Source organism: Nothobranchius furzeri, chromosome 10 (assembly GCF_043380555.1).
Source record: "Nothobranchius furzeri strain GRZ-AD chromosome 10, NfurGRZ-RIMD1, whole genome shotgun sequence".
NCBI classification, from domain to species: Eukaryota; Metazoa; Chordata; class Actinopteri; order Cyprinodontiformes; family Nothobranchiidae; genus Nothobranchius; species Nothobranchius furzeri.
Window position 1 is genome coordinate 55494830 of NC_091750.1, and position 24107 is coordinate 55518936.

At 38.5% G+C, this 24107-nt stretch overlaps 1 long non-coding RNA gene across 1 annotated transcript; it reads left to right on the forward strand.

The window, feature by feature from the left end:
• Positions 1–627: 627 nt before the first annotated feature.
• On the forward strand, positions 628–1826 carry LOC139072104 (uncharacterized). Its single transcript, XR_011521710.1, has 2 exons — positions 628–849; positions 1579–1826. It is a non-coding gene; the product is annotated as an uncharacterized lncRNA (long non-coding RNA).
• Positions 1827–24107: the final 22281 nt, after the last annotated feature.

The window sequence follows — 24107 nt, forward strand, 5'->3', positions numbered from 1 at the left end:
TTTCTTCTGTTAACTCCATTAATGCCATGGATGTTGAATGATTTGTTCTAAAACAATACTGACTGTCATTTAATATCTCTTCTTTGATCAGGAATCGGTCCAACCTAGCAATATATAATTTTTCTGATATTTTTGAGAATTGTGACAATAAAGATATTGGTCTATAGTTAGAAAAGATATGTTTGTCTCCACTTTTATGAAGTGGTATGACTTTTGCAATTTTCATCCTGTTAGGAAATGTCCCTGTTGCAAAAGATAAATTACATATGTAAGTCAATGGATGAATAATACTTTTTATTATATTTTTTATTAATGTTATGTCTAAACTAGAGCTGAAACAACTAATCGATTTAATCGATTATAATCGATTATTAAAATAGTTAACAACTTTTTTAGTCATCGATTAGTTGTTTAATAATCATATTTTACCGCATAAAGTCTATTTTTACCACAATCTGACATCGGTTACAAGCTGTTAAATTTGCCGCCAGTGTGTGGCAGTAATGAGCCACTGATCTACCAGTGGAGCCGTAGAAGAAGAAATGAGCCAATGAGTGCCCTCGGTTTTCATGACGTATCACGTTACTGACGCTCATCTTGCTGTGAGAGATGGCGGAACGAGGAAATACGGAAGAAAAATAGAAGCGACAAAATTTTAGAGAAACCCCGGACAAAAACCTCACGAGTATGGGAGCACTTCACTAGATGCATTGAAAAGGCAAAATATGCAAAAACCATCTAGCATGGCACGGAAGCACGACGTCCCTAAGTGAACATTTGAGACGAAAACGTGGGGGCTGAGGAAGAGCACCGCGGTCAAGTGAGCCGTCATTTGGAAGAGCCAGCCCGGTAAGTAACAGAAAATAAACAAGCTGGACTTAGTGTTTTAGCTGAGTTCGTTATAGTGGATGTTAAACATGTTTTTTTGCCGCGTCAGTCTGCGGTGTTCTACTTCTGATTGACTAGATGCAATCGTGAATCTCCTCCGTGTTGTGAATCATGCGCTTGCCAAATTCAGCACGTCTGTTTATAAGAATGTTCTCGTTAAGAGAAAAACGGCACAAACCCATAACTATGTTCCTCATTCAAAAAAGGACAACTCTGCGGTGAAAAATATACAGACGAGCTGTGTCCAGGTGAATATAACGCGGCATAGTTGTACGCTTTCAATTTTTAAATACAGGAGAAATTCAGAAAAAGTCATTTTTTTACTATTAAAAGGCTGTTTTACTGTCTAACGCTGTAAAACGCCTCACAACACATTTTTATCATGTTTCTTAAACAGTATTACACAAAATAAACATTTTTCACATTTCTCTAGCTAATTTAAACACTCCCGACTCAAAGTAAAAACCTCATGAGCTTCTTACTCTGAGCTTTTTAATAGTAAAAAAATTAGACTTTTTTTCTTAATATCTCCTGTTGCGGGCTATTTTGTAGAACGTAACCCTCAAAATAAATGATCACTGTATATTGTTAATTAATTCAAATAATTTAACATTGATTTAGTGTTGTAGTGTGTGTGCTGCTTTATTTTATATGTGTACTTATTTCAGTCTATTTGTGTTTCTTATGCAGAAAAAAACAAGCAACGATGGACAACTACATGGGGAACAAGACACTCACCCCCCAGCAATTCATACCACTTACAAACTCTATTCTAAACATGCTGGTAAAAGACATGAGGCCACTATCCATGGTGGAAGGAGCAGGCTTCCAGCTAATGCTAAAAAATTATTCTGGACTGATATTTTGCACTGTTTAGCTCATTTTCTACTGCTGACTGTGTTCATGTGCAATAAAATAGATTGCAGTCAACTGCACAATTCTCTTATGTTTTTTTTTTCTTAACTGAAATGCATCCATCACTTGTATAGGTTAAATAGCTAAACAGTAACAAACCGATTAATCGATTAATCGAAAAAATAATCGACAGATTAATCGATTATGAAAATAATCGTTAGTTGCAGCCCTAGTCTAAACCATCAGTCAGTACTTCTTTTATTGGTGCATTTATTGATAATGTTTCTTATTTCATCACTAGTTACTGGACTTAAATATATACTGTTTTTATTGCTTTTGATATTCTCGCCTGTACTATAATTAGTTCTTTTTGGAATGTTTTTTGCCAAGTCAGGTCCCACATTAGTAAAAAATTGTTAAATTCATTTACTATTTTACTGGTTTCACTCATTTCAGACTGTCCATTTTCAAAATAGTTCGGAACAGTTGAAGCTATTTTATTTCTTTTTAAGACATTATTTATTATTCCCCAAGTTGCTCTAATATTATTTATGTTTTCTTCTGATAAATTGCTATAATATTCCTTTTTTGTCTTTTGATTATATAAAGTAATTTATTCTTATATTTTTTGTGTTTCCTTTCTACTTCAGTTGTTCTTAGTTTTAAAAAACATCCATGTAATGTATTTTTCTTACAGGCATTCAGCAGCCTTTTTGTCATCCATGGTTTGTTCATCCTCCTTCTTTTTGTTTGACTTTTTGTTTTACAGTTTTTGTCATAATGACTACATATTATTCCTATAAAAGAATTGTAAGCCAAGTTTACATCATCAACATATACTTCATCCCAGTTTTGTTGTTCCAGATCTCTTTTTAGTGCATCTATAGCGTTTTGTGACCTGTCCCTTATAAGTTTTTCCATTTTCTGTAAATTTTTGATCTGGTGATTATTATAGACTGTGAAAATTGGCAGATGATCACTGATATCAGTCATCACTATTCCACTTCTCTCTATCCCCTCTGAAGCATTAGTAAATATATTATCTATCAGTGGCGGTTCTACATGGAATTACTCCCCGGGCGAGGAACCCTTTGTGCGCCCCCACCCCCCACCCCCACCCCCACCCACCGCCACACCACCCCACCTGCACGAACACACGCATGTTTTCTACAAACAGGCTTGTTTTATTAGAACGACTATTGAACATTCATTTTTCTAAGTTGCACATATTTACATTAATTACTATGAAGTTGTCAGAATGTAAAGCAGTATACATTATATACTGTATCACAATATATAGAATCAAATATACAAAAACAAACAATAACTAAATATTAAGAATATATGAACATAATATATAATAAATATTCTAAATAGCAAAAATATTTCACACATAACAAACTAAAGATAATCACTACAGCATTGCACTTAGAACAGAAAACACAAACTAAAATTAAAACCTAACCTTGATGCAACGTCATCAATAATGTCATCATATGAAATCTGCTCCCCTACTGAGTGATTGATACTAATCAGAGCCAGGTGAGTGAGCCGCCCCTGAAACATAGGTGACCTCAGGTATGACTTGATCAAGTTTTGAAAAGCTCCTCTCAGCTTGAGCCACAGTGACTGGCAGAGCAGTCCAAAAGTTGGGGTAGATCTCCAATAGATCTTTATCATGATCTATAATATTTTAGAATGGCCTCTGAAATTGTAATTTAAACTAACATAAAAAACTGTAGACTACCAAAAATGCCAATTTTTACAGAACAAATCATGTAAAAATAATCAGTGCAGGCATCTGCAATAAATAAACAGGATAGTTAGTGGTGACTGGGGAGTTTTCTTCTGCTTGTAGAGTTGTTTTATTTATTATTATGTGAACATGATCAACATGTTTTGTTGTTCAGGCAGGCCACAGGCTGCAGCGAGCATTTAACAAATCCTAGTTTGAATCAGTAAAAAACGATTCAATGAATTTTTTCGAACCATTTGAATATTCGTTTCAATATTTCAGCCCTATTAGCTCTGTTAGCAATTAGTTGACCGAATTTAACCGTTAAAATCCCAGTTACCTGGTTCAAAAAATTGAAAACATGCATCATCTCCTCTTTTCTTCCTGAATCGGGCACCTGGTGGTTTTAGCCTTTTTATGTTCATCTCTTCTGTTTGGCTCTTGACTCAATAAGTTTCCTATAGTCAGGACTAAACAATTTGACCTCGATCGTTTTGTTTTTCCTTTTTTTATTTGGTCATTTCACACAATTCAGAAACACCTGAAAGAACGATAGGCCTGTGTTTATGATATTATGAATGAAATGTGCGTTAAATGGAACAACATCAAGATGTGATTGACTTTAGCCATGTTAATACAGTTGATTCAGCCCCTAACTGCGCTTTTCATTTGGAAAGACGCAGAGGTGAATTCCCCCGCCACACCCCTCCCCTTCCTCTTCTTACACACACACGGAGCACGTGAACGTTCTCGGTCAGCAGGAGCGCCTGCAGCTGCAGGGGGCGCCAACTCGCTGTTTCCAATCCAGACACTGTCATATAACCGATAAGAGAAAACCTCGGTGCGGCGCAGATTTCTTTTTTTCTTTTTTCTTTTTACTCAGCGCCTGTGCGCCCCTTTTGTGTCATGAAAAAATGCCGCCCCGGGCAACTGCCCTGTCTGCCCGTGCCTAAAACCGCTACTGTTATCTATAATTGTTGAGCTATGCGCGTCAATTCTTGTTGGTTTGGTTATCAGTGGAAACAGACCCAGTAGATGCATTGAATTTATGAAGTCGTTTACTGTCTTTGAATTCTTTACATTTTCCAGATCAACATTAAAGTCCCCACAGAGAAATACATCCTTGTTACAGAATCTACCCAACATCTCAATAATTGTATTTGTACATGGTTCTACACAAGTTCCAGGAGCTCTATAGATACAACTTATTATGTTTTTTGTATTTTCAGAGATTATTTCAATAGTGATCATTTCCATTACATCTTGGATGGCTGTTGACATGTTTTGAATGATTTTACTTTTTAAATTGTGACATACATACAGTGCAACACCACCACCTCTTTTATTATACCGATTCATAAAGTACATTTCATACCCCTCTATTTGTACCTCCTCCTCATTTCCTTCTTTTAACCATGTTTCTGTTACAGCAATGATTTGAAAAGGTTTTTTATTTTGTGTTAAATAATCCAATATTTTAGAGTAATTGCAATACAAACTTCTACTATTGAAGTGAATGATCGAGAGTGTACCTTCTGTCAAAACTGAATCACTTAGTTCTTGTTCACTAAAATATTCACATTTAGTATTCATATGTATGTACAAACTATTTTCTAGTTCCTTTCAAGGGTCATACATCTTGTATTCTAGTTCCTCATATGTATTTGTTGTTAAGTCCATATGCTTGTGTTGTGGTTTACTTGTATTTCATTTATGTGATGCTATAAGAGATTTTACTTTATTATACATCCCTCTTCCAACTTTCAATGTTTATTAATTTTTTTCCAGTTCTCACAGCTCCTTTATTATCTTAGCCTGTGACCCTTCTTGTTCTCTGATCCATACACTCCCGTTCCTTGTCCATGTAGCTACAATTCTTTTCTGCTTTTTTTTTTAGCATCCGTGCCTCTCTAGCTATTGTCCCATTTTTGGGGTTAAATGTTCATTTATATACACATTGGTGCCTCTTAGCTTGTAACAGAACGCTGTTTCTTTGTTTTCTGCTGGTAAACCTTACAATAATAGTTGGTTTAGCTTTCTCAAAATTTTTAGGCAGTGCATGACATATTGATATAGCATCTCATTGACTTTGTCAAATGACAAATGGTAACTTTTAGAGAGACTGTCAAAAAAAAAACCATGCACTTCTGACTTTAAAAGGTCAGCAATTGTATGTCAGAGGTTGTTAATAAATCTCCAGTCATGCCTAAAAATCGATCACCTTCGTCAAAAATCTGTAAGAGGGGTGTGGGTGTTGTCATCTAATCTTCTTTTCGGGCTTTTCCTGGCTGTTAGTTGAGGGCTTCTGGGGAGCCCAACATCCTTTCGGGGGAGCCGGGTTCCCCCTAGCTCCCCCGTAATTCAAACCCTGTTGTGATTGGAAGTCACTCCCCATCACCTGGTTTCAGATTCAATCAGGATCGGTCTAAAAGAGAAGAATTTATGCTATTTATTACGTGTTTGTTCAAGCTACCGTAACATAGTTGTTAAATGTTAAAATAAAGTTATTCAAATAAAGAAATAACAAACATTTTGGATCTGTTCCGACACTTTCGTTATTCTTTTTCCTATGTATTGAAAGTATCGGGTTGGGACTCGGCAGATTCTCTAAATCAAATGACTCGGACTCGGGGGTCGTCCCTAGTTATTTCTTTGTTCTAAGCCCTGTCTCTTTAACAGGATTAATACGTTCTTCAAAAACGGCTGTATGTAATCCTAAACCATACCAGAACTATGGTGGGCAATCTGAGTACTACAATTACCAAACTAAAGCCGGGCGTACACTGTACGACTTCCTCGCAGGGCAGATCTCACGAGTCATGTGCTCACACTGTACGACCCAGATCTCGCATGCGACCTGACTGCTCACACTGTACGTCTGGTAGCAACACGTCGGCCCTAAAAAATATGCTAAAAATAGCAGTTTTTACTCAACACGTCAGACTTTTTTGTCTTGTTTTGCCTGTTGTCCTTCGGGAGTGCTGCAGGACACACGGGGATTTATGGGGGTTGGATGAGGAAAACGAAATAAAGAAAGTAAATCTGTGTTTTGTGATCAGTTTAATTTGACATGAACATGACAAACACGCTTTCTTGACAATCTTTGTGAGTAAAAAAATGTGTAGAAACAAAAACAAACAGTGTGTGTTATTAGGGAAATAGCGAGCGGCGTTGATGCAGGATTGCGCATGCGCCGTGAGTGGTTCTGATACTTTTTGGGTCGCAGCTGCTCGCAGCGCCGCTTCAACAGTGCGATACCCTCACGAGGGACGAGCAAAATTTTAAACATGCCAGAAGTCCGTGCGACCTCACGACTGCTGATCGGCAGCTGGTCACGTGGTGTTAATCGCCTCTCGTAACCCCCTGTACACTACACGACCGCTCGGCGCAAAACTCGCCCAGATGTCATGGATTCTCGCATGACTGGAAAATCGGCTCAAAAAAGTGAAAAAGTCGCACAGTGTACGCCCGGCTTAAGTCTTTTTGTTGTATTGTTATATAATCACATAACAAAATATAACACACAATTGAATGATTCTTCTGTTAACATTAACCAATAAATAGTTACAAAAGTATATGGCAATTGGCAGAATTTGTCAAATGTTGCTCTTAAAAAATTTTGGTCAAATGCTTAGGTCCACTTTCAAAAAGTACATTTGAGCTGGAAACCTGCAAGTGGAAGAAAGAAAAAGCAGGTATTAACTGTGAGACAAGATAACACAAAATCATTGAAAGTTGTTGCAGGCAAAAATAACCACAAACTGATAATTCCATGAAATAAACTACAAAGAACATTTCCTCAAAACAGACATTATGTTGCAGGAAACAGAGGCTATTATGATTAATGAAGAAGATTGTCAGGTGGAAAAATCAAGTTAGTCAATTATAGAGAGACTAGGCAGCTTTGGCTTGCTTTTAGCACCCCCTAGTGTCCGTTTGTAAAACCAAAATCTATGTTCTCGCTGTGCGGACGTCTTTTTAACACCTTAACCTAACAGCTGAAACATCTCCCAAGCCTTCGTTAGTGTATGCAGGAGTAATTCATCACTAAAGTAATCAAATTAGTTGTGTTCATGATCTATAACAAGCAGGAAATGTGCTGGAACCAGACTGCAGCGCCAGGTATGTCAGCGTTATTTGTCTATGTCCCAACCGATCAGACCGGCACTCTGAAGTTTCAAGTGGAATATTCTGGCCAAAGGGAGCAATAGAGAGTAGGTGGCCTTTCATTAACCCTGTAAACGGTCATTTTAGCACATACTGGCTCAAGAAAATGATTTAAAAATATGAAAAATTTGCAAAGTGTCCCTTCAAATAAAGGCAGCACAACCAAACTAAAGAAATCCAACACTTTCATTGTTTCCTCAATCAGTTAAAACAAAGTTTTTTTTGTCATTTTCATTCATGAGTGTTACCTAGTTGTTCCTCATGTTACCTCCATGACATAGAAGACCTTGGTGCCTGTAACGTTAGACATTTGTACAAGATTAGACAGCAGATTAACACCTACGTCCTTGCAAAGTCAGCATATTCATATTAGATGTTCTAAAATTTGTGTAATTGTTCTGTTATGTTTGGACTTAAAAGGATGGGAGGGGCTAAAAATATGCATTTTCTCTGCAGCTGCTTTTTATTATAAGAGGCGTATTAATGATGCTTATGTTGCTCTCAGAAGACTTTATCAACCGTGTGCATCCTGACTGAGGTGGTAAAATAACATTGTCCATCATTTATAACTATCAGACATGGGTTTTAACCATAAGAAGTCAACATGTCTAAACCAAAGATAATCTGGTGCATTTACAGAGCAGAGGTATTCAATCCCAGTCCTGGAGGACTGACATCCAGCACGATTTAGTGGTCTCTCTGCTTTAACACACATTATTCAGTGGCTGAATGACCTGTGCAGCAGCTCATCAGGCTCTGCAGAAGTCTGATAATCACCTGCTGATTGAAATCAAGTGTGTTGAAGCAGGGTTAAAACTAAAATGTGTTGGATACCGGCCCTCGAGGCCCGGAATTGAATAGCCCTGGACTACATCAAGAAAGAACTACATAAAACAAAAAAATAAATAAAATAAACAAAGCATAATACATTGTTTTTCTAAATAAACACACTGCAGCTCATTTTACACTTTATTACAGAAACAGAAATATCATCTATTGACACTTAGAAAAATACAGTAATTCTTCAATCAGTAGAAAATTAGCAATAATATGGCCTCTGTTTTCCTGCGGGAGTAGCTACCAATGCATAATGAAACATTTCATAGACTTAAATGCTGTTTTTAAGAGGAAGTATTCCAAGTATTTAGAATACAGTTCAGGATTAAGCAAAGTAATGAAATGACTTACAAAATACATCTTAAAGCAGGTATTCTGATACATTTACAAAGTTTTCTCACCAACACTGATAACAGGTGGTCTCAACGCCTCTTTGCCTCACTGATGCCTCAGTTATTTGTCGTAAACAAATGAGCAAGCTCCTCTACCTTCCTTCTTCACACAGACTCACTGCTTTTGGAGATGAAACAAAATTTTACTACACAATCAAATGTGTGATCTTGTAAATCAAAGTTGTTTCAGCTATTTTCTGCTCTCTCATCTCATGGAAGCCCTGCTTTATAAAATGTCATCTTTCAATATTTTCACACAACTTACAGTGAGTAAAACATCTCTTCCATGATACCTCAGAGACACAAGCCACTCTGAACTGTTGGTTTGTTGTTGCTAATGCTATATATTACAGGTATTTTTAACCAACTTGTCTGCCACTCACTCCTTTGCCCACGGGACTCTAGCCTCACTTCACTCATGTCATTTAAACCTCTGTGTTTCATTCAATTTCAGTGAGTGTCAATTTTAAAGAAAGTGTCCTTGAACTTCATCTTTACCTCAGCTGGAAAACTCTCAGAGGTGTTTTTTGACAGCTACTTCAATCAGTACTTAAATGCTTTGGCTCAGCACTTAGAGGCTCTGTGATTTGATTGCTTTTGAAAAATGAAATCGGTTGAATGGCATTACAACGTTGTAAAAATTGTCAGACTGGTTTACCGCAAACATTACAGGATCTCTGAGTGACACTGATTATCATGCCTTTGTGTTTGATGTTTTTGATTTAGTCCAAAGCAGTGAGGTTGCTTTGAAACCCTGAGCAGAAGATCCTCTTCATAGGGCAGAATCCTGTCTCACACGGTTAACATGATAAACTAGAGTCACAGCTGAGTGGTGTCCACCTGTCTTCTGTCCTTTCTGATGCTGCAGTCAAATCTCGTTTGTTTCTTATTCCATATCTTGACTATGTGCTGAGTTTCATACCCGTTCTAAGTCCATTTCCTAATAATCAGCGTCGATCTTATGTCTTTGAAATTGACTGATTTAATCTAGCTGACCTTATTTCACTCTGGGATTAATAAAGTATCTTTGATTTGATTTGATTGATGTTCTGCTGGCCAGAATTCATTTTTGTGATGAGTCTATAGCTATTTTGAGCATGCACAAAATCTTCTAGATCTTTGCGGTCCATTTTGGTGGAAGCATTTTTGGGTACAAGCAATCTGTGATTTGAAGCCTGCTTGCACAGGTTTGACTGGGTCATAGAAAATTCAAAGCAGGAGTGGCTTCATGCCTTAGCTAAAACCCCACCATACCAACACCAATGTACTAGCATGGCCGGATCTATAGGGCACCTATCAACATGCATCATGAGTAGACATCATTCCACAGTTAGAGGAGAATCACAGAGATGTAGTAGAGTTGTATGTTGAAGTAGGACGCAAATGAGGTGAAGCGAGGTGGTGATCCAGGAGGCAGCCAGGTATGGTTCAACAAGTAAAGTGTTAATTATAAGGCTTGGTCTGGAGCAGGAACACGAGGCAAAAACATGAGGATACAAACACAAGGAATCCAAAAGGGAGCTGAGAATAGAATTGGGTATAATAGTGAATACAGTGTCAATGGAGCAGATGTGATGATTAATGATGATAATGGCATACAGGTCCAACTAATTTCCCGAGGATTAGGAAGCGATACAAAAACACAAGAGGACTGAAACTGAACCAGAAAACACAATAAGATACAGTAACTAAAATGAGATGATATTAGAAACAAAGACTGAGACCAAACAAGGGGAAGCTAAATGAAGAAAACAAATCTAAAGATACAAAATAAAACTGAAGGCCAAACAGAAAGGACACTAAACTAAACATAATCAACAGGGTAATAATTAGGAGTAACCCCGGTTTCACACTGGAAGAATCAGCGGCGCAAAACGGCAGCGCAAGGTTTTGCTTGCAAATTTCGAAGCGGTCCATTTCACATCGAGTGACTGTTGGCTGTGGTACGACTTCCTTGTTCGCTCTTCGCTGGACTCACGAGATCACAAAATTCCTCGAGAATTCACTGGTCAAGGTTTGTTTATACAATCCACCATTTAACCAAAAAGGAGAAAATCATGTTTGATATCGCTGTTTGATGTTATTGATGATGTTGTTCCTTTCCACTGCCTGGGCTAAAGCCATGAAAACCACACTGCTGAAATTCTGGAATGATGCTGTGAGTAAATAAACCATTGGGACATGCATAAGCTACTTATAAATGAAATTGCATTGCTGCAGTACTTTTATTTTGAAAATTTCCAGGGATTTTACACTAATAGAACTTAGGGGCGACGGTGGCACAGGAATTAAGTGCTCGCCCTGTAATCGGAAGGTTGCAGGTTCGAGCCCCGCTCGGCAGCCTCGCCTCTGTCAGTGCGCCCCAGGGCAGCTGTGGCTACATCATATCTTTTCCCCACCAGTGTGTGAATGTGTGTGTGAATGGGTGAATGACTGTGTTGTAAAGTGCCTTGGGGGGTTCCAGGACTCTAGAAGGCGCTATATTAAATACAGGCCATTTACCATAATAATTTGTCGCTGATTTGCTGGCATGGTGTCTTGCGAAAAGAACTTAAGAGAACACAGGGGTTAAAGACATTAGTTAACCATAACCATAACCCACACACGAGGAGCAGAACTAAACTAAGTACAAAAAACACAAAAAATAAACTGGGAAGGCAAGTTAATAATGTAAAATAAAATGCACTGGAGGACATGGAGAGCTAAAAGGAAAGCTAGGGAGACAAGGGAGAGGGGGGGGATAAAAATATGGAATAACTTAAAGACTGATCACAAACAATGTCAAAATATTCAGATTTTTAAAGCACACTACAGAGGAACAGTTTGGTTAAAATACATTACAAATGAGAATGGGCAATGATGTGAGTAAAGGTGTATGGGCATATATAATTAATGATATTGACAAGAATTGTTACATTTACTACCATTATGATTTTCTCTGGTCATAAGGTTGTTGAATTTGTTTTTTTTTCTACATATTGAATGTTAAACTATTAGTGAAAAATAGGGGTGGGCTTGAATAAGCTTGGCTTCCGCCCACTCCCTTTCGAACATGCCTACAACAATGTCAACTTGATTTATATCCTGTTGTTAATTGTGATGTTATTCGCATGTTGGAAATAAAATAAATGATGATGATGGTGATGATGAAAGTGCTATACAAATACAGCCATTTACCATTTAGTCTCTTCAGATTACGCTACACTAGGAGCATTGTAAAACATCGTTTTTATTTAACCTGGTTTGTGGAAAAATAAACGTTTTTCTTTTCTTTTACAAATGTGGTAATATAGCATTTTAAAACATAAAAAAGGGTTAAATTCATCATACCCAACATGGGGAACTCTCAGTGATCAGAACCCCTAAACCTCTGATTCTACAATCGCCCCTGATCTTCACAATCCATTTCCACAGCAGAGCCTCATTCTAATAGTTCATTACAATACAGGGGCTTCTTCATCCACTGGAATCACTGGTTTAGATTTCTGCTCATATTCAAAGTCCGATACAAACCCATCTTTCCAAATTCGCTTGACCTTGTTTTTATCCTTACTGAGCATTAGCATATCTTCCTTTTTCATCCATTTGATCCCTTTTCTTCACCTAATTTTCTTTCTTTACCCGTCTAAAAGCAGTGGAATGACTCCCTCTTCATTTCTGCACACCTCATGCATTTTTATTACCTCAAACTAAAGTGAAATATTTGTTTAAACAAATCCAATCTAAGGGGATTATTTGTGCCTTTTAATGCATAAATCATCCAAATAAATTCTCGACAGGAAGCACTGCATCATTTCTTTAGCATCTCAAGGAAAAATAGATGAGCAGTAGAGGAAATTACTTCCAGATCAGATACTCGAGTAAAAGTAGTTGGACAGAAAAACTGTAATCGTGGACACGTAGATGAGTGAAATTAAAAAGACTTGGACTTGGTTTTGGATTTATTTGTTTAACATACAGGCACAAATCTAGGTTATAAGTCTGATAAATAAACTAAACATGTTTTTTGTAGATCAGACATGAAAACTTACAGCTTGTTACTTTTTACCACATTGAAAAAAAATCAGCAAAGAGGAACTTTAAGGAGACAGAGGCACTTTGGTTCAATGATTTCAGCAGCAAAAAAGTTTTCTACAAAGTCAAGATATTATTGTTTTATTCATGAACCCATTTCTTTGCTGAGTTTCTTTTCCATTCTTCACAATCACATGATCATAAAAGTAAAGATTCTCTTTAAAATCACGTCTTGTGTCTTCCAGCTCAGCTTGTCTCAAACTTGAAATCTCGCGAACCCGTTTCACCTGAAATACAATAAAATGGTTCTAGCAGAAACATTCAAATGGTTAAAAAACAAAAGCATTTCAAAATAAACCACATAAATCCGATTTAAGATAAAGTTCGTGTAATATTTTTCTGTGTGGAATCGTCTTTGCTAATTTATCATCTCAGCTTACTGGCTGTGACTGTGAGGTCATCGTTTTTTAATTCAGCAGTGGTCAGTGCTGGACTGGTGCCTACCTCGGAAGAGCACATGATGAGTCAGCGTCAGGTTAAAAAAGTCATGGTCTGGGTAACTATTCTGTTTGTTTTCCCTGCAGGTGGGTGTGGATGAGATTCCCCAGCTGTCTGGCATCATCATCACGGCACCAGAGTATTTAAGGAGCAGCGTGACACTTCCCCACGCTGGTTGATTAATCAGTTTGGGTAGATCTGTTCACCAGTCCTGCATTTAATCTAAAGAGTTCTGTCTGGTGGTACTTTAATCTGTTTGTTCGCTCTGCTCAGGTCCTCATCTGCTTCCATCTCCGACCTACTTCGTCAATAACTCCGGATCTTCATGTCACGTCTCGCTGCTCTCCTCTGGTCGCCCGCTCTCAGTCCCCCACCTGCTTCACCTCTTGAATCATCCACTCACTCAGACCTGACCCACCTCCTCCCTGCTTCCATTCAGCCCGAAGAAACACAAGCCAAAGAGACTGTTAATAGCCTCCTGCCCCCTAAAACCATCAGCATACTCACTTCTGTTCTCCTTTCTAGATTCCATCCCGCTGAGTGCTCGTCCTCTGAGTCTGTCGTTATTCCTGCTACTTCTCAGCAGGGCCGTGCAAGGATCTTTGAAGGGGCGGGTGCTCAAAGTAAAAAGAAGGGGCACATATAGAGCAAATTTTTTAAACAGATTTACAATCCAACAAGTTTGACAATTCAGATAATGAGATCCTTGGGTTGGGTCCAAACAACAATATAAACTAGGAAACATATGTAATTTAGTGTCATTAATTGAAGGTAATGTTAGTTCATGAATAATTGTTTTAGTTTTTAAAGCTGACATAACTAGAGAAGTTACCACAACTTTAACTCATTCACTGCCAGCCGTTTCCTGATCACTAACAGCCTTCGCTGCCAGCGTTTCTCACCGTTTTTACTGTTTTTTAAGAATCACAGAACATTGCACGCTAGCATGACGTCGATGCCAAAACAACCAAAACAAAGAGGAGACTCACCTCTTACATCAGGAAGAGTCCGCGTGTTTTGAGCGTTATCCGTTCTTTCATAATCCGTTGTCGAATTGTGATCGGCAGACGCTTTTCCGGTTCGCGTCTACTTTTTTTTACAGGAACGGCCCAAAACGATCTCCTAACACATGGATGTGTTGCTTCCTGATCATGTGATCTGTGACGTATGCGGATGAAGATCGGCTTCAGGGCTGAGATGTTAGTTCTCTCAGCGCGGGGGCTCGTTCCGATGCTCAAACAGTAAAAAAATGCAAATGACGACTTCAGTCATCATTGGCAGTGAACGGTTGGATCTAAAATGACTAGTCTAAAATGGCAGTGAATGAGTTAACTAGACCAGACACCAATGGCAACAACAGGTGCACGATATGCATAGGGGCTTTAGTTACACTCATTTTTATTCCCCACACCAAAATATCTGAACCACATGAGGTTTGTTCAGACAGAGGTAGCACCGATTCTAACATGAATGAGTGATATACGCCGGTATCCCACAGGATTTTATTTGGCACTTTATTTTTTTCCTGACTAGTTAAAGAGACAAACCCCTGCGAGACAAACAATAAAAACTTTGGATCTATCTTAGTTTGGTTTGTCTTAACATGATGAGAGGCTGATTTTATCGATCCCACCCTGACAGAAGGTTTTACCATTTTCTCCTCTTTTCTTTTGGGGATCGGACATGTAGCAATCAGATGTCCCGGCTCACGGCAATGAAAACATTCCCGCACGTTGGTTTTGGAGCAGCAGGTGGAGTATTCCTAGGTGTTGGTCTGAGAAATCGGGTTTTTCGTTCCGTAGAAATTTCTGGAAACGAATTCTGTGAGGAGAACACATTTTTATGGGTTAAAACAAATTAGTCAGCCAAAAGTGCTGCGCCAGTCAACTTGGACACCTTCTGTTCATTTAAATAAATCACAATGCACTCTGGCAGGCATTTTTTTAACTTCCGCCTTTTTGACAGCAATCCTTGGCAGCACAACCTGTTCCACCAGTTGTTCACACAGAGCCTTCTTTAGTTCTGCTTTACAAGCACTGTAAGACACATCAACCTTGTAAATGTTAGCCACAATAAGCAGGTCTGCTTTCCTGCAGACATCCAAACTCTCCTAAGAGGAAGCACTCACAAAATGATTGAGAGAGAAACCCTTATCCGTTATCAACCCCCCCCCCCCCCCACCACCACCACCACCACCACACACACACACACAAACAAAACCACCAACCAGACCACAGAACACAACACTCACCACCAACGCCAGAAAAAAAGGACGAGCCCTCAATTCATGTTACAACCTGTCTACGAGGGGCCAGGCCACAACATGAAGGTGGATTCCCATTTTCCACAGATCCCAAGTACCACACCACAGTTTGACTTATATACAAGGATATTTATTTACAAGTTTTATTTTAACTGAAAGCGAGGGAGGATAAATATAACTCAGGGTGAACCAAAGGTCAAAACAACAAACAAAACACCCCTAACTTAAATAGTCATCTTACCTACAAAATAAAATAAAAAGAAATACAACCAAACTTACCTCCCTGATTACAAACACAGGAGAAAATTGAATGAAGAAATTAAATGGTAGGTTCACCCCTACTTTCCACAAGTTGGACAACAGGTCTTAACACAGCACTCAACAAAGGACACTAAGTGGATGGTGGCAGGTTGGGATGAGCAGAGAATGAGGATCAGCTCCTGGTGGTGTTGACGTCCCTGTCTGCTCTAGGGCTGCACAATATATAAAAAAATTTATCTTCATCGGGATAACAGGACGTGCGATAGGCCCATCGCAAAACACGTCAAAAATGGCGATAAATGTTTGGTTCAAACATTTCCATCCGTCTTATCAACTTTTTGTAAACCAGCTCTGTTTTTTACGCAGAAGTATTATTTGACCAATCAAATGTAGCTTTTCTGATATGCGGCCAATCAGATGCGTCCATTCACGTAATACGCCCACCCCCTATGTAGACCCTTAGGATGGAAAGCAACACCCGAACTGAGTTAGCAGCGCCGTTCCCTTGTTCATCATGCTGGCTCAGAGCAACAAACACACTTTGTGCTGAGGTTTCTGGAATAAGCGCTGCTTTCAAACGTGAGTCCGCTCGGTGTCGTTACCGGGCTGACTCCAACACGTGTCGGTGAACCAACCCACCTTCATGTCGCTAGTGTTCCACCGGATGGTGATGTTAGCCCCAGGCTCCGGTTAGATTCCAGCTAAAAGGCTACAGCACTCTCCTCCCAGTCACGTTGAGAGCAGGAGGTTTGGACCCAAAATGCAGAATCCCCAGAACGACTCGAGGTAGGAGTGATTAAGAAAAATAAATTCCTTTATTTTAAGGAGGATGCGCCAAAATCCAAAGCACAACTATTTGCCGTGCGGCAAAATTGCGTGATTTTAACAACCACGTCCCTCCACCGTGCCTCCGCACAGCCCAAACTTTCTGCACCTAGGAAATTTTCTAACCACGCGGACGGTCGGACGCAGAAAAACATGGCGGACTGGCAAGAACTAGTATGGCAGAGGTTCGTAAATACAGACATTTGTATGATTCAGCTCTTAAACATCACCGTGATCAACATGTTTTTAATAATTCTTGGAGAGAAATAGCTCGCACTGTCGAAAAAGATGAGGACGCTGTTAAAAAATGCTGGAATGCCATGTTGTAAACAACAGTAATTTCTACTTCTACTTTGGTGTAGTGTTGGATGCATGCCGTTGAGCTCCATGCTGCCCCGTTCAGTTTGGGAGAATAATGGCTCACCGCAGAGATGGGCCGCATGAACCATAAGCGCTGCAAGTTGTGAAGCGCGTTCCATCCGCGAGCCGCATCACCAATCGGAAAGTAAATGCGTCAAGTATAAACCAAGCTTTAAAGTGGGCCATTTAGAAGGGAACAAACCCTAAATGTCTCCTCCAGGAGTACGATTAGAGCACTTCACAGCCAAGAAAAGAAAACAAAGGGAGAAAAGTCCTGAAGATGGTATTTGTCAGAGGGCCCAAAACTCCCGTTTTCTATGTAGTCAGTTTATGTAAAACATGACTACTTATAAGTTTTATTTCTCTGATGTGCTTTACTGTTTTTAGTCTGTTATGTGTATTTGATGTTTCTGACTGTTAGTGATCCTTCTGTTGAATTGGTGCAATAACAAAGCTGAGCCAAGTTTATTGGAGCCAATTAGGCTTCCCTCCTCCCAACTGAGTGTCTTTTTAAAATCATAATCACTTCTTTCTCTGTGTGACGCAATCACATCACCTTGATTACACACTTAACTGTAAGATACTGGACTGCTGTACTAGCCTCCTGCTGAGTGCTCTGTCGGGAACTCATTGTTTTATTTTCACATCTGAGGTTCCTTCAAACTGAGTCAAACATCAGGTATGTCTCATCCTGGATTAATTGATATGGCTCTGTGGATTAATGCTATTTGCAGACACATTTTCCTGTCAGGACCATAAGCAGGTTTATTGAATCTCGCTTTCATAATTTGAAAGGAGCAGAGGGGCAAATATAAAATCTAATTTGGTGTTTCACTGTGATCAAGGAGAACATTTATTTTGGATGATATCACAAAAAGATTTTTACCCATAAGTGTTTATTTCATTAGCAGGACATGCTGAAGGGACTATGTCTCTCGGCTGTCCAGGAAACACCTGGGAATTCCCCGGAGAAGCTGGACCAAGTAGTTGGGGAGAGGGAAGTCTGGGCCTCTCAGTGTGATTTGAGACAGACAACAGTAGGAAGGTTGACGGCGGGGTGAGCACGGGTGACACATTTTGTTGACCGCTTATTTTATCCTATGAATATGTATTTCGATCCATAAGTGCAATAAGTGGTAATTGTATAATGGAGAGAATAAATAAGACAAGATCGCAATGATACATGGAGCATTCTGCGGCACTTAAGAAATAGGTCAGGAAGAGGTTGCCGCAATACTCAGTGACATGAGCAAAAGACTTTTACAGCAAAGTTAAATTACAGCAAAAGGGTTTCCCACCCTAAACTGCCCAGCTAGGGTTATAAAGAACAACTTTTTCATTTTAGTTGTAAAAAATCATCGTTGAGGCTCTGCCCCGTGTCAAAGATGCCACTTTGCAGTCACATCTACACAATTTTATTCTTTCAATGTAATTACAGGTCGTAATTCCTTCCATGGAAGACAAAATGACCCAAGACGTTTTGTGCAAGAGAGCAGCCCTGATGATTTATGATCTCAGGGACTTTTGTTCTCAGCAGAAGCTATGGCCTATATTTGCAAACTCCCAATATCCTACTGTATCATACGTGGAAGACATTTGTCTTGAATTAGAATGACAGATAAAAAAATGGCAGCTGTGCTGGGTGTTCTTGTGCTCACAACAGTTAGGATTATCTCTATAAACAAGACAAGTGTTGAGCAAACACGTGTTAATCCTGAGGGTTAGACCAAGAAACAATGTAAATACAATTTATTTGAATCAGCATTTATGTTTTTGATTTTAAAATCCCTAATCCATCATTATTTTATGCACTTTTATAAATTAAACATCTAATCCTGTTTGTTTTATGTCATTCCCAGCTCAGCAATCACACACACGAGCAATAGAGGATTTATTCTCTAAATTTAGGAGAATTAGATAGAAAATAGTTTCCATTTTACAAAATAGCCCACAGAATTGGGTTCATGTGGGCGTAATTCACTTGTCTAAACCAGTGCCAAATTTCCCTATGACTTAAATGTCCCTTGTCAATCTTTTTTATGAGAATTCATAAAAATATATCCGCAAGACAGCTCAAGAATGTTAGGGTGAAAGAGAGAAAAAGTGAAAAGGCAGGTGTCAAAATGATAGCAAGGTGAAAAGAGGGAGAGATGGGTCTGAAGAACCTCAGAGGAAAACAAACAGCTTTTCCCGTGAGAGCACCAACATGCCAGATGATTCCACTTTAAGGAAATAAGGATTTATTTTACAGCTCCAGCTCTGTGACTGAGAGTGAGAGGTGTTCTAAGGATTCAGCGAAACTGTCATTTCAGAAAGTAATTAGGAAAACACTTTATATTCTGTGTTTTTGATATTTACATTGATAAACAATGCGTTATTTTTATACTTCATTAAGTATGTTCTAATATAAAAACTGGAGTGACTTCCAAAAATGTAATAAAATTGTGCAACATTCTCCAAAATTCTAAAATATAACCTTCTGTCACTTTTTAATTGATGAGTTTGATGGATTAAATCTAGCCCCGCCCCAACCACTCCTTAATTTAACTAATTAAACGGAACCCATCAAATGACCCACCCTGATTTTTGATATCGATTCAGCCTCATCGTAATGAACATACAACTACATTATCATTTGTGAAAATCAAAAATTCTTTTTTTTTTTCACTGCAGAAAATATTGCTTATGTAGAAACACAAACATTTTCCCTTTTTCCAGTCAGGAATATAAAATTATTTTATTTTACTTGCCATGATACAGATGAATGTGAGTTTGGCTATCTCTGTCAGGGCTGAATTCATTCCCCACCCTGAGATTTTATCAGGGTGCAGAGCTAAAGATAATATCTTAAGCCATACTGAACAAAACATTTGATAATCATAGGGTTGCAAAAAATAATTTTATGTCGGGTAAAGAGAAAGGGAAACAATACTTGTATAAAAAGTTGATAAATTTTGTTCGTTCCTTCACATTTTTATAACAATAGGTTTTTCCATTGTTGAAACTTCAGAGTAACTTCTAGGAAGGGGAAATTGACCGGCAGATAAGATGTCCCGGTCCTCTCAGATGTTGTGTCTCCATAGAAATTCAGCTCTTTCAGGACTTTGAGCAGACATCAGCATATCTCGACTACTTCGGCAGTGAGTGATATCACTGATCAGTGCCAAAATGCATCCACAGAAACGTTAATAACATTAATTATTACATTAATTCTGTAGAAGTATGGCACAATTTAATCCGTGATGTAAAATGTGGCCTTCAATGACCACAAAAAGCTGAGTTTTTTATGGTGCCGTGTTTTTTGGGGTTGAGAGTTTAGCAACGGCAATTTTAAGGCCATGCTATGTAACATTTTCATACTTGTGAAATAATTTTCTTGAGCCAGTATGTGCTAAAATGACCCTTTACAGAGTTATTGAAATGTCACTCAGACCCCTACTCAGCCCTCTGTGGCCAGAATGTCGCACTTGCAACTTCGGAGTGCCGATCTAGACCTTGTTGGACTTAGAAAAGGTGGAGCTGACATACATGGCACTGCAGTCTGCATCCAGCACATTTTAGATCATAAACACAGCTGATTTGTATGATTTAGTGATAAATCCTGCCTGTAGAAACTCATGAAGGCTGAGGAGATATTTCAGCTGTTAGATTAAACTGTTAACCCTTTAAGCGCCAAAGTCGCAGAATTGCAACAAGCAGCAGTGTTGGATTTAATAAGCCACAGCAACTGAAATGAGCCCTCATGCAGTTAATACATTACACAGCGGTGTGGCAGAGACCTGTAACTTCAATCCAAGCAGCATTTGTGGGTGTGTTACTATTGAAACTTTTGGAGTATTTAGATCTTGAACCCCGCCCACCAGTCGCACATTCGCGGGGGTTGTCCGAGCAGTCAGATCGAGTGAGAGCGAGCGAGTGGTAGAGGAAAAAAAACACAATGCCGAGAGGAATGTTCAGTGCTGACGAAGCTCCTTGTCTAGTACTGGCAGATTCGGATTCGAAGGAAGAATATTTCCTTTCCGAGGATGATCTGCGGTCTTCTAGCGAGACGGAAAGTGTGGCTTGGCTTCAGCGCGCAGCAACAGTTAGTCAGACGACGCGGTTACACAAGCAGCCCATCCAGCCCTTACCTTGTCCGATGTTCCGTGTCACCGTGTCCGTGGTCGGGGAAAGAGACGTGGCGGGGGGCTCGAGCAGCTCGTCCCGGGTCTGATCCTTTGCTCCACCATGGCGGGGGGGCATGTGGTGGCGGTGATGGGCCACTGAAAACTCCGCTGGTGATCGATTCAGCCCCGAGGGTGTAAACTGTGGGAATTGCAGCAGGAGGGGGAGGAACCGCGGGAAGAAAATCCCTGCTAGCAGGGGGTTGGCCCAACACAGCTTCAGTGACAATACTAATGATGATGGCTGGGTTAGTTTGGGAGAAGAGGAACAGTATTCCACGCGGATAAGGCATTTTGATGAGCCAGTTGGATACTGTGGAGACAGGGATCTGTCAAATTCAGAACACATTGATTTTCTGTCACTTTGTTTGGATGAGGAATCCTGGACCCTCATCACAACTGAAACTAACCGACATGCTCATCAGTATTTAGAGAGGGAGGACCTGAAATCTAGCTCCAGATATAATGACTGGTACGATGTAACTGTCCCAGAAATGAAAGCGTTCATTGCCATTCAGTTCTGCATGGGGCTTGTGGAAAAGCCTGAGATTGAGGATTACACACACACACACACACACACACACACACACACACACACACACATACACATACAAACAAACAAACAAAGAAAACATACATAATTTTTTAAAAAGTACCACAAACAGAAAAAATACATATCATCCCATCTGTGTTTGAAAAGGAGTAGGCTGAAGTGGAAACTTATATATCCCTACCCCTTTATACAAGTCATTTTTACTTGTTTACTTAAATCTAACACAAAACCTACATTAAAACAAACAAAATGGTACAAGTCACCAAAAAAACACCAAATTATATGGAAAAAAAACAAAAAAAGAAAAAAAAACATCTTTTTACCATTGATACAATTTACTTTTCCTTGGAATAAAGGACACCCACATAAATCATCTATTTTCCACTATATACTTGTTCAGAATATGTTTTTTATAATTCATTTTAAACACATTTATATTTGTACTTACTTTGATTTCTTCTTCTAAATTGTTCCATAATTTAACCCCTATTATTGTGATACACATCTGTTTTAATGTTGTTCTAAACTTATGTATCTTTAAGTTTAGTGTCCCTCTCAGGTTATATCCTCCTTCTCTCTCTGTGAACAGTTTCTGCATTTTATCAGGCATTAATTTATTTCTTACTTTATACATTATTTGTGCTGTTTTGTATTTAACCAAGCCCTGGAACTTCATTGTCCGTGTTTTAATAAAAAGTTCATTTGTGTGATCCAAATATCCTGCATTTGTTATTAATCTGATAGCCCTTTTCTGCATTGTCATTATTGTTTGTAAATTACTTTTGTACGTGTTTCCCCAGACCTCTACACAATAGCTCAAATATGGCAGTAGCATCGTATTGTATAATATATAAAGTGCTTTCTGATTAAAAATATACTTAGCTTTCCCCAATATAGCAATGCCCCGTGCAAGCTTCCCCCTAACATATTTGATGTGTGGCTTCCAACAGATCCTGCTGTCTATGACCACCCCAAGAAATTTTATTTCATATACTCTCTCAATTTTTACATTATTAATTACTATATCTAATTCATTGTATCTACTTTCATTACCAAACAACATAAATTTTGTTTTCTCTAAATTTAGTGACAGTTTATTTAGATCAAACCAATTTTTTAATTTATTTATTTCCTGTGTGACCACATCCAGGACCTGTTGCAATTCCACACCCGAGCAAAAAACATTTGTGTCATCTGCAAACAATACAAACTTCAATACTTGTGAAACCCTACAAATGTCATTTATGTACATTATGAATAGTTTAGGTCCTAAGACTGATCCTTGAGGTACCCCACATTGTATCTCTCTTAGTCCTGATTTATGTTGATTTATTTGCACATATTGTTGTCTATTTGATAAATAACTTTTTATCCAGTCCAATACTATACCCCTGAAACCATATTTTTCCATTTTTCTCATCAATACATCATGGTTTACTGTATCGAAAGCTTTCTTCAGATCTAAAAACAACCCTATTGCATGCTTCTTTTTGTCAATGCATTCTGTTATTTCCTCATTAAGATCAATCAGTGCCTGGACTGTCGACCTGTTATTCCTGAAGCCATACTGGCATTCCGTCAGCAACTCACATTGATCAACAAAATTATCGAATCTTTTAACAAACAGCTTTTCTAATATTTTGGAAAATTGTGATAGTATTGACACAGGTCTATAATTTGTAAATTGATGCTTATCTCCTGTCTTGTAAATAGGAATTACCCTTGCTACTTTCATGTGATTCGGAAAAAACCCCTTTTGAAAAGAAAGATTACAAATGTGTGTTAATGGTTTTACAATGCCCTCAATCACACATTTCAGTGTTTTCATATCAATATCGTTCCAGTCTGTACTGGTTTTATTCTTCATATTTCTAACTATCTCATAAATCTCCTTCTCATCAACTGCTCTTAAAAAAACAGAATTTTTATTTCTTTCAACATACTCTGTGGCATCCGTTTGTATCTCATCAACTATTATTTTTTCCTCCAATTTACATCCTATGCTTACAAAATATTTGTTGAATTCATCCACTGCTTCATTCATGTTTGTAATATTATTTTTTCTCTCTATAAAATGTTGTGGATAGTTATTATTCCCTGTCTCTTTCCTAATTACGCCATTTAATACTTTCCAGATGCCTTTTATGTTGTTTCTATTGTGCTCTAACTTTTTAATAAAATATTCACGTTTACACCTTCTCATTATATTTATAAGTTTGTTTTTATATCTTTTGTACTTTTGTTCTGCTTCTGTCGTTCAGTTTTTTATAAATTCTCGGTAAAGTGTGTTTTTTTT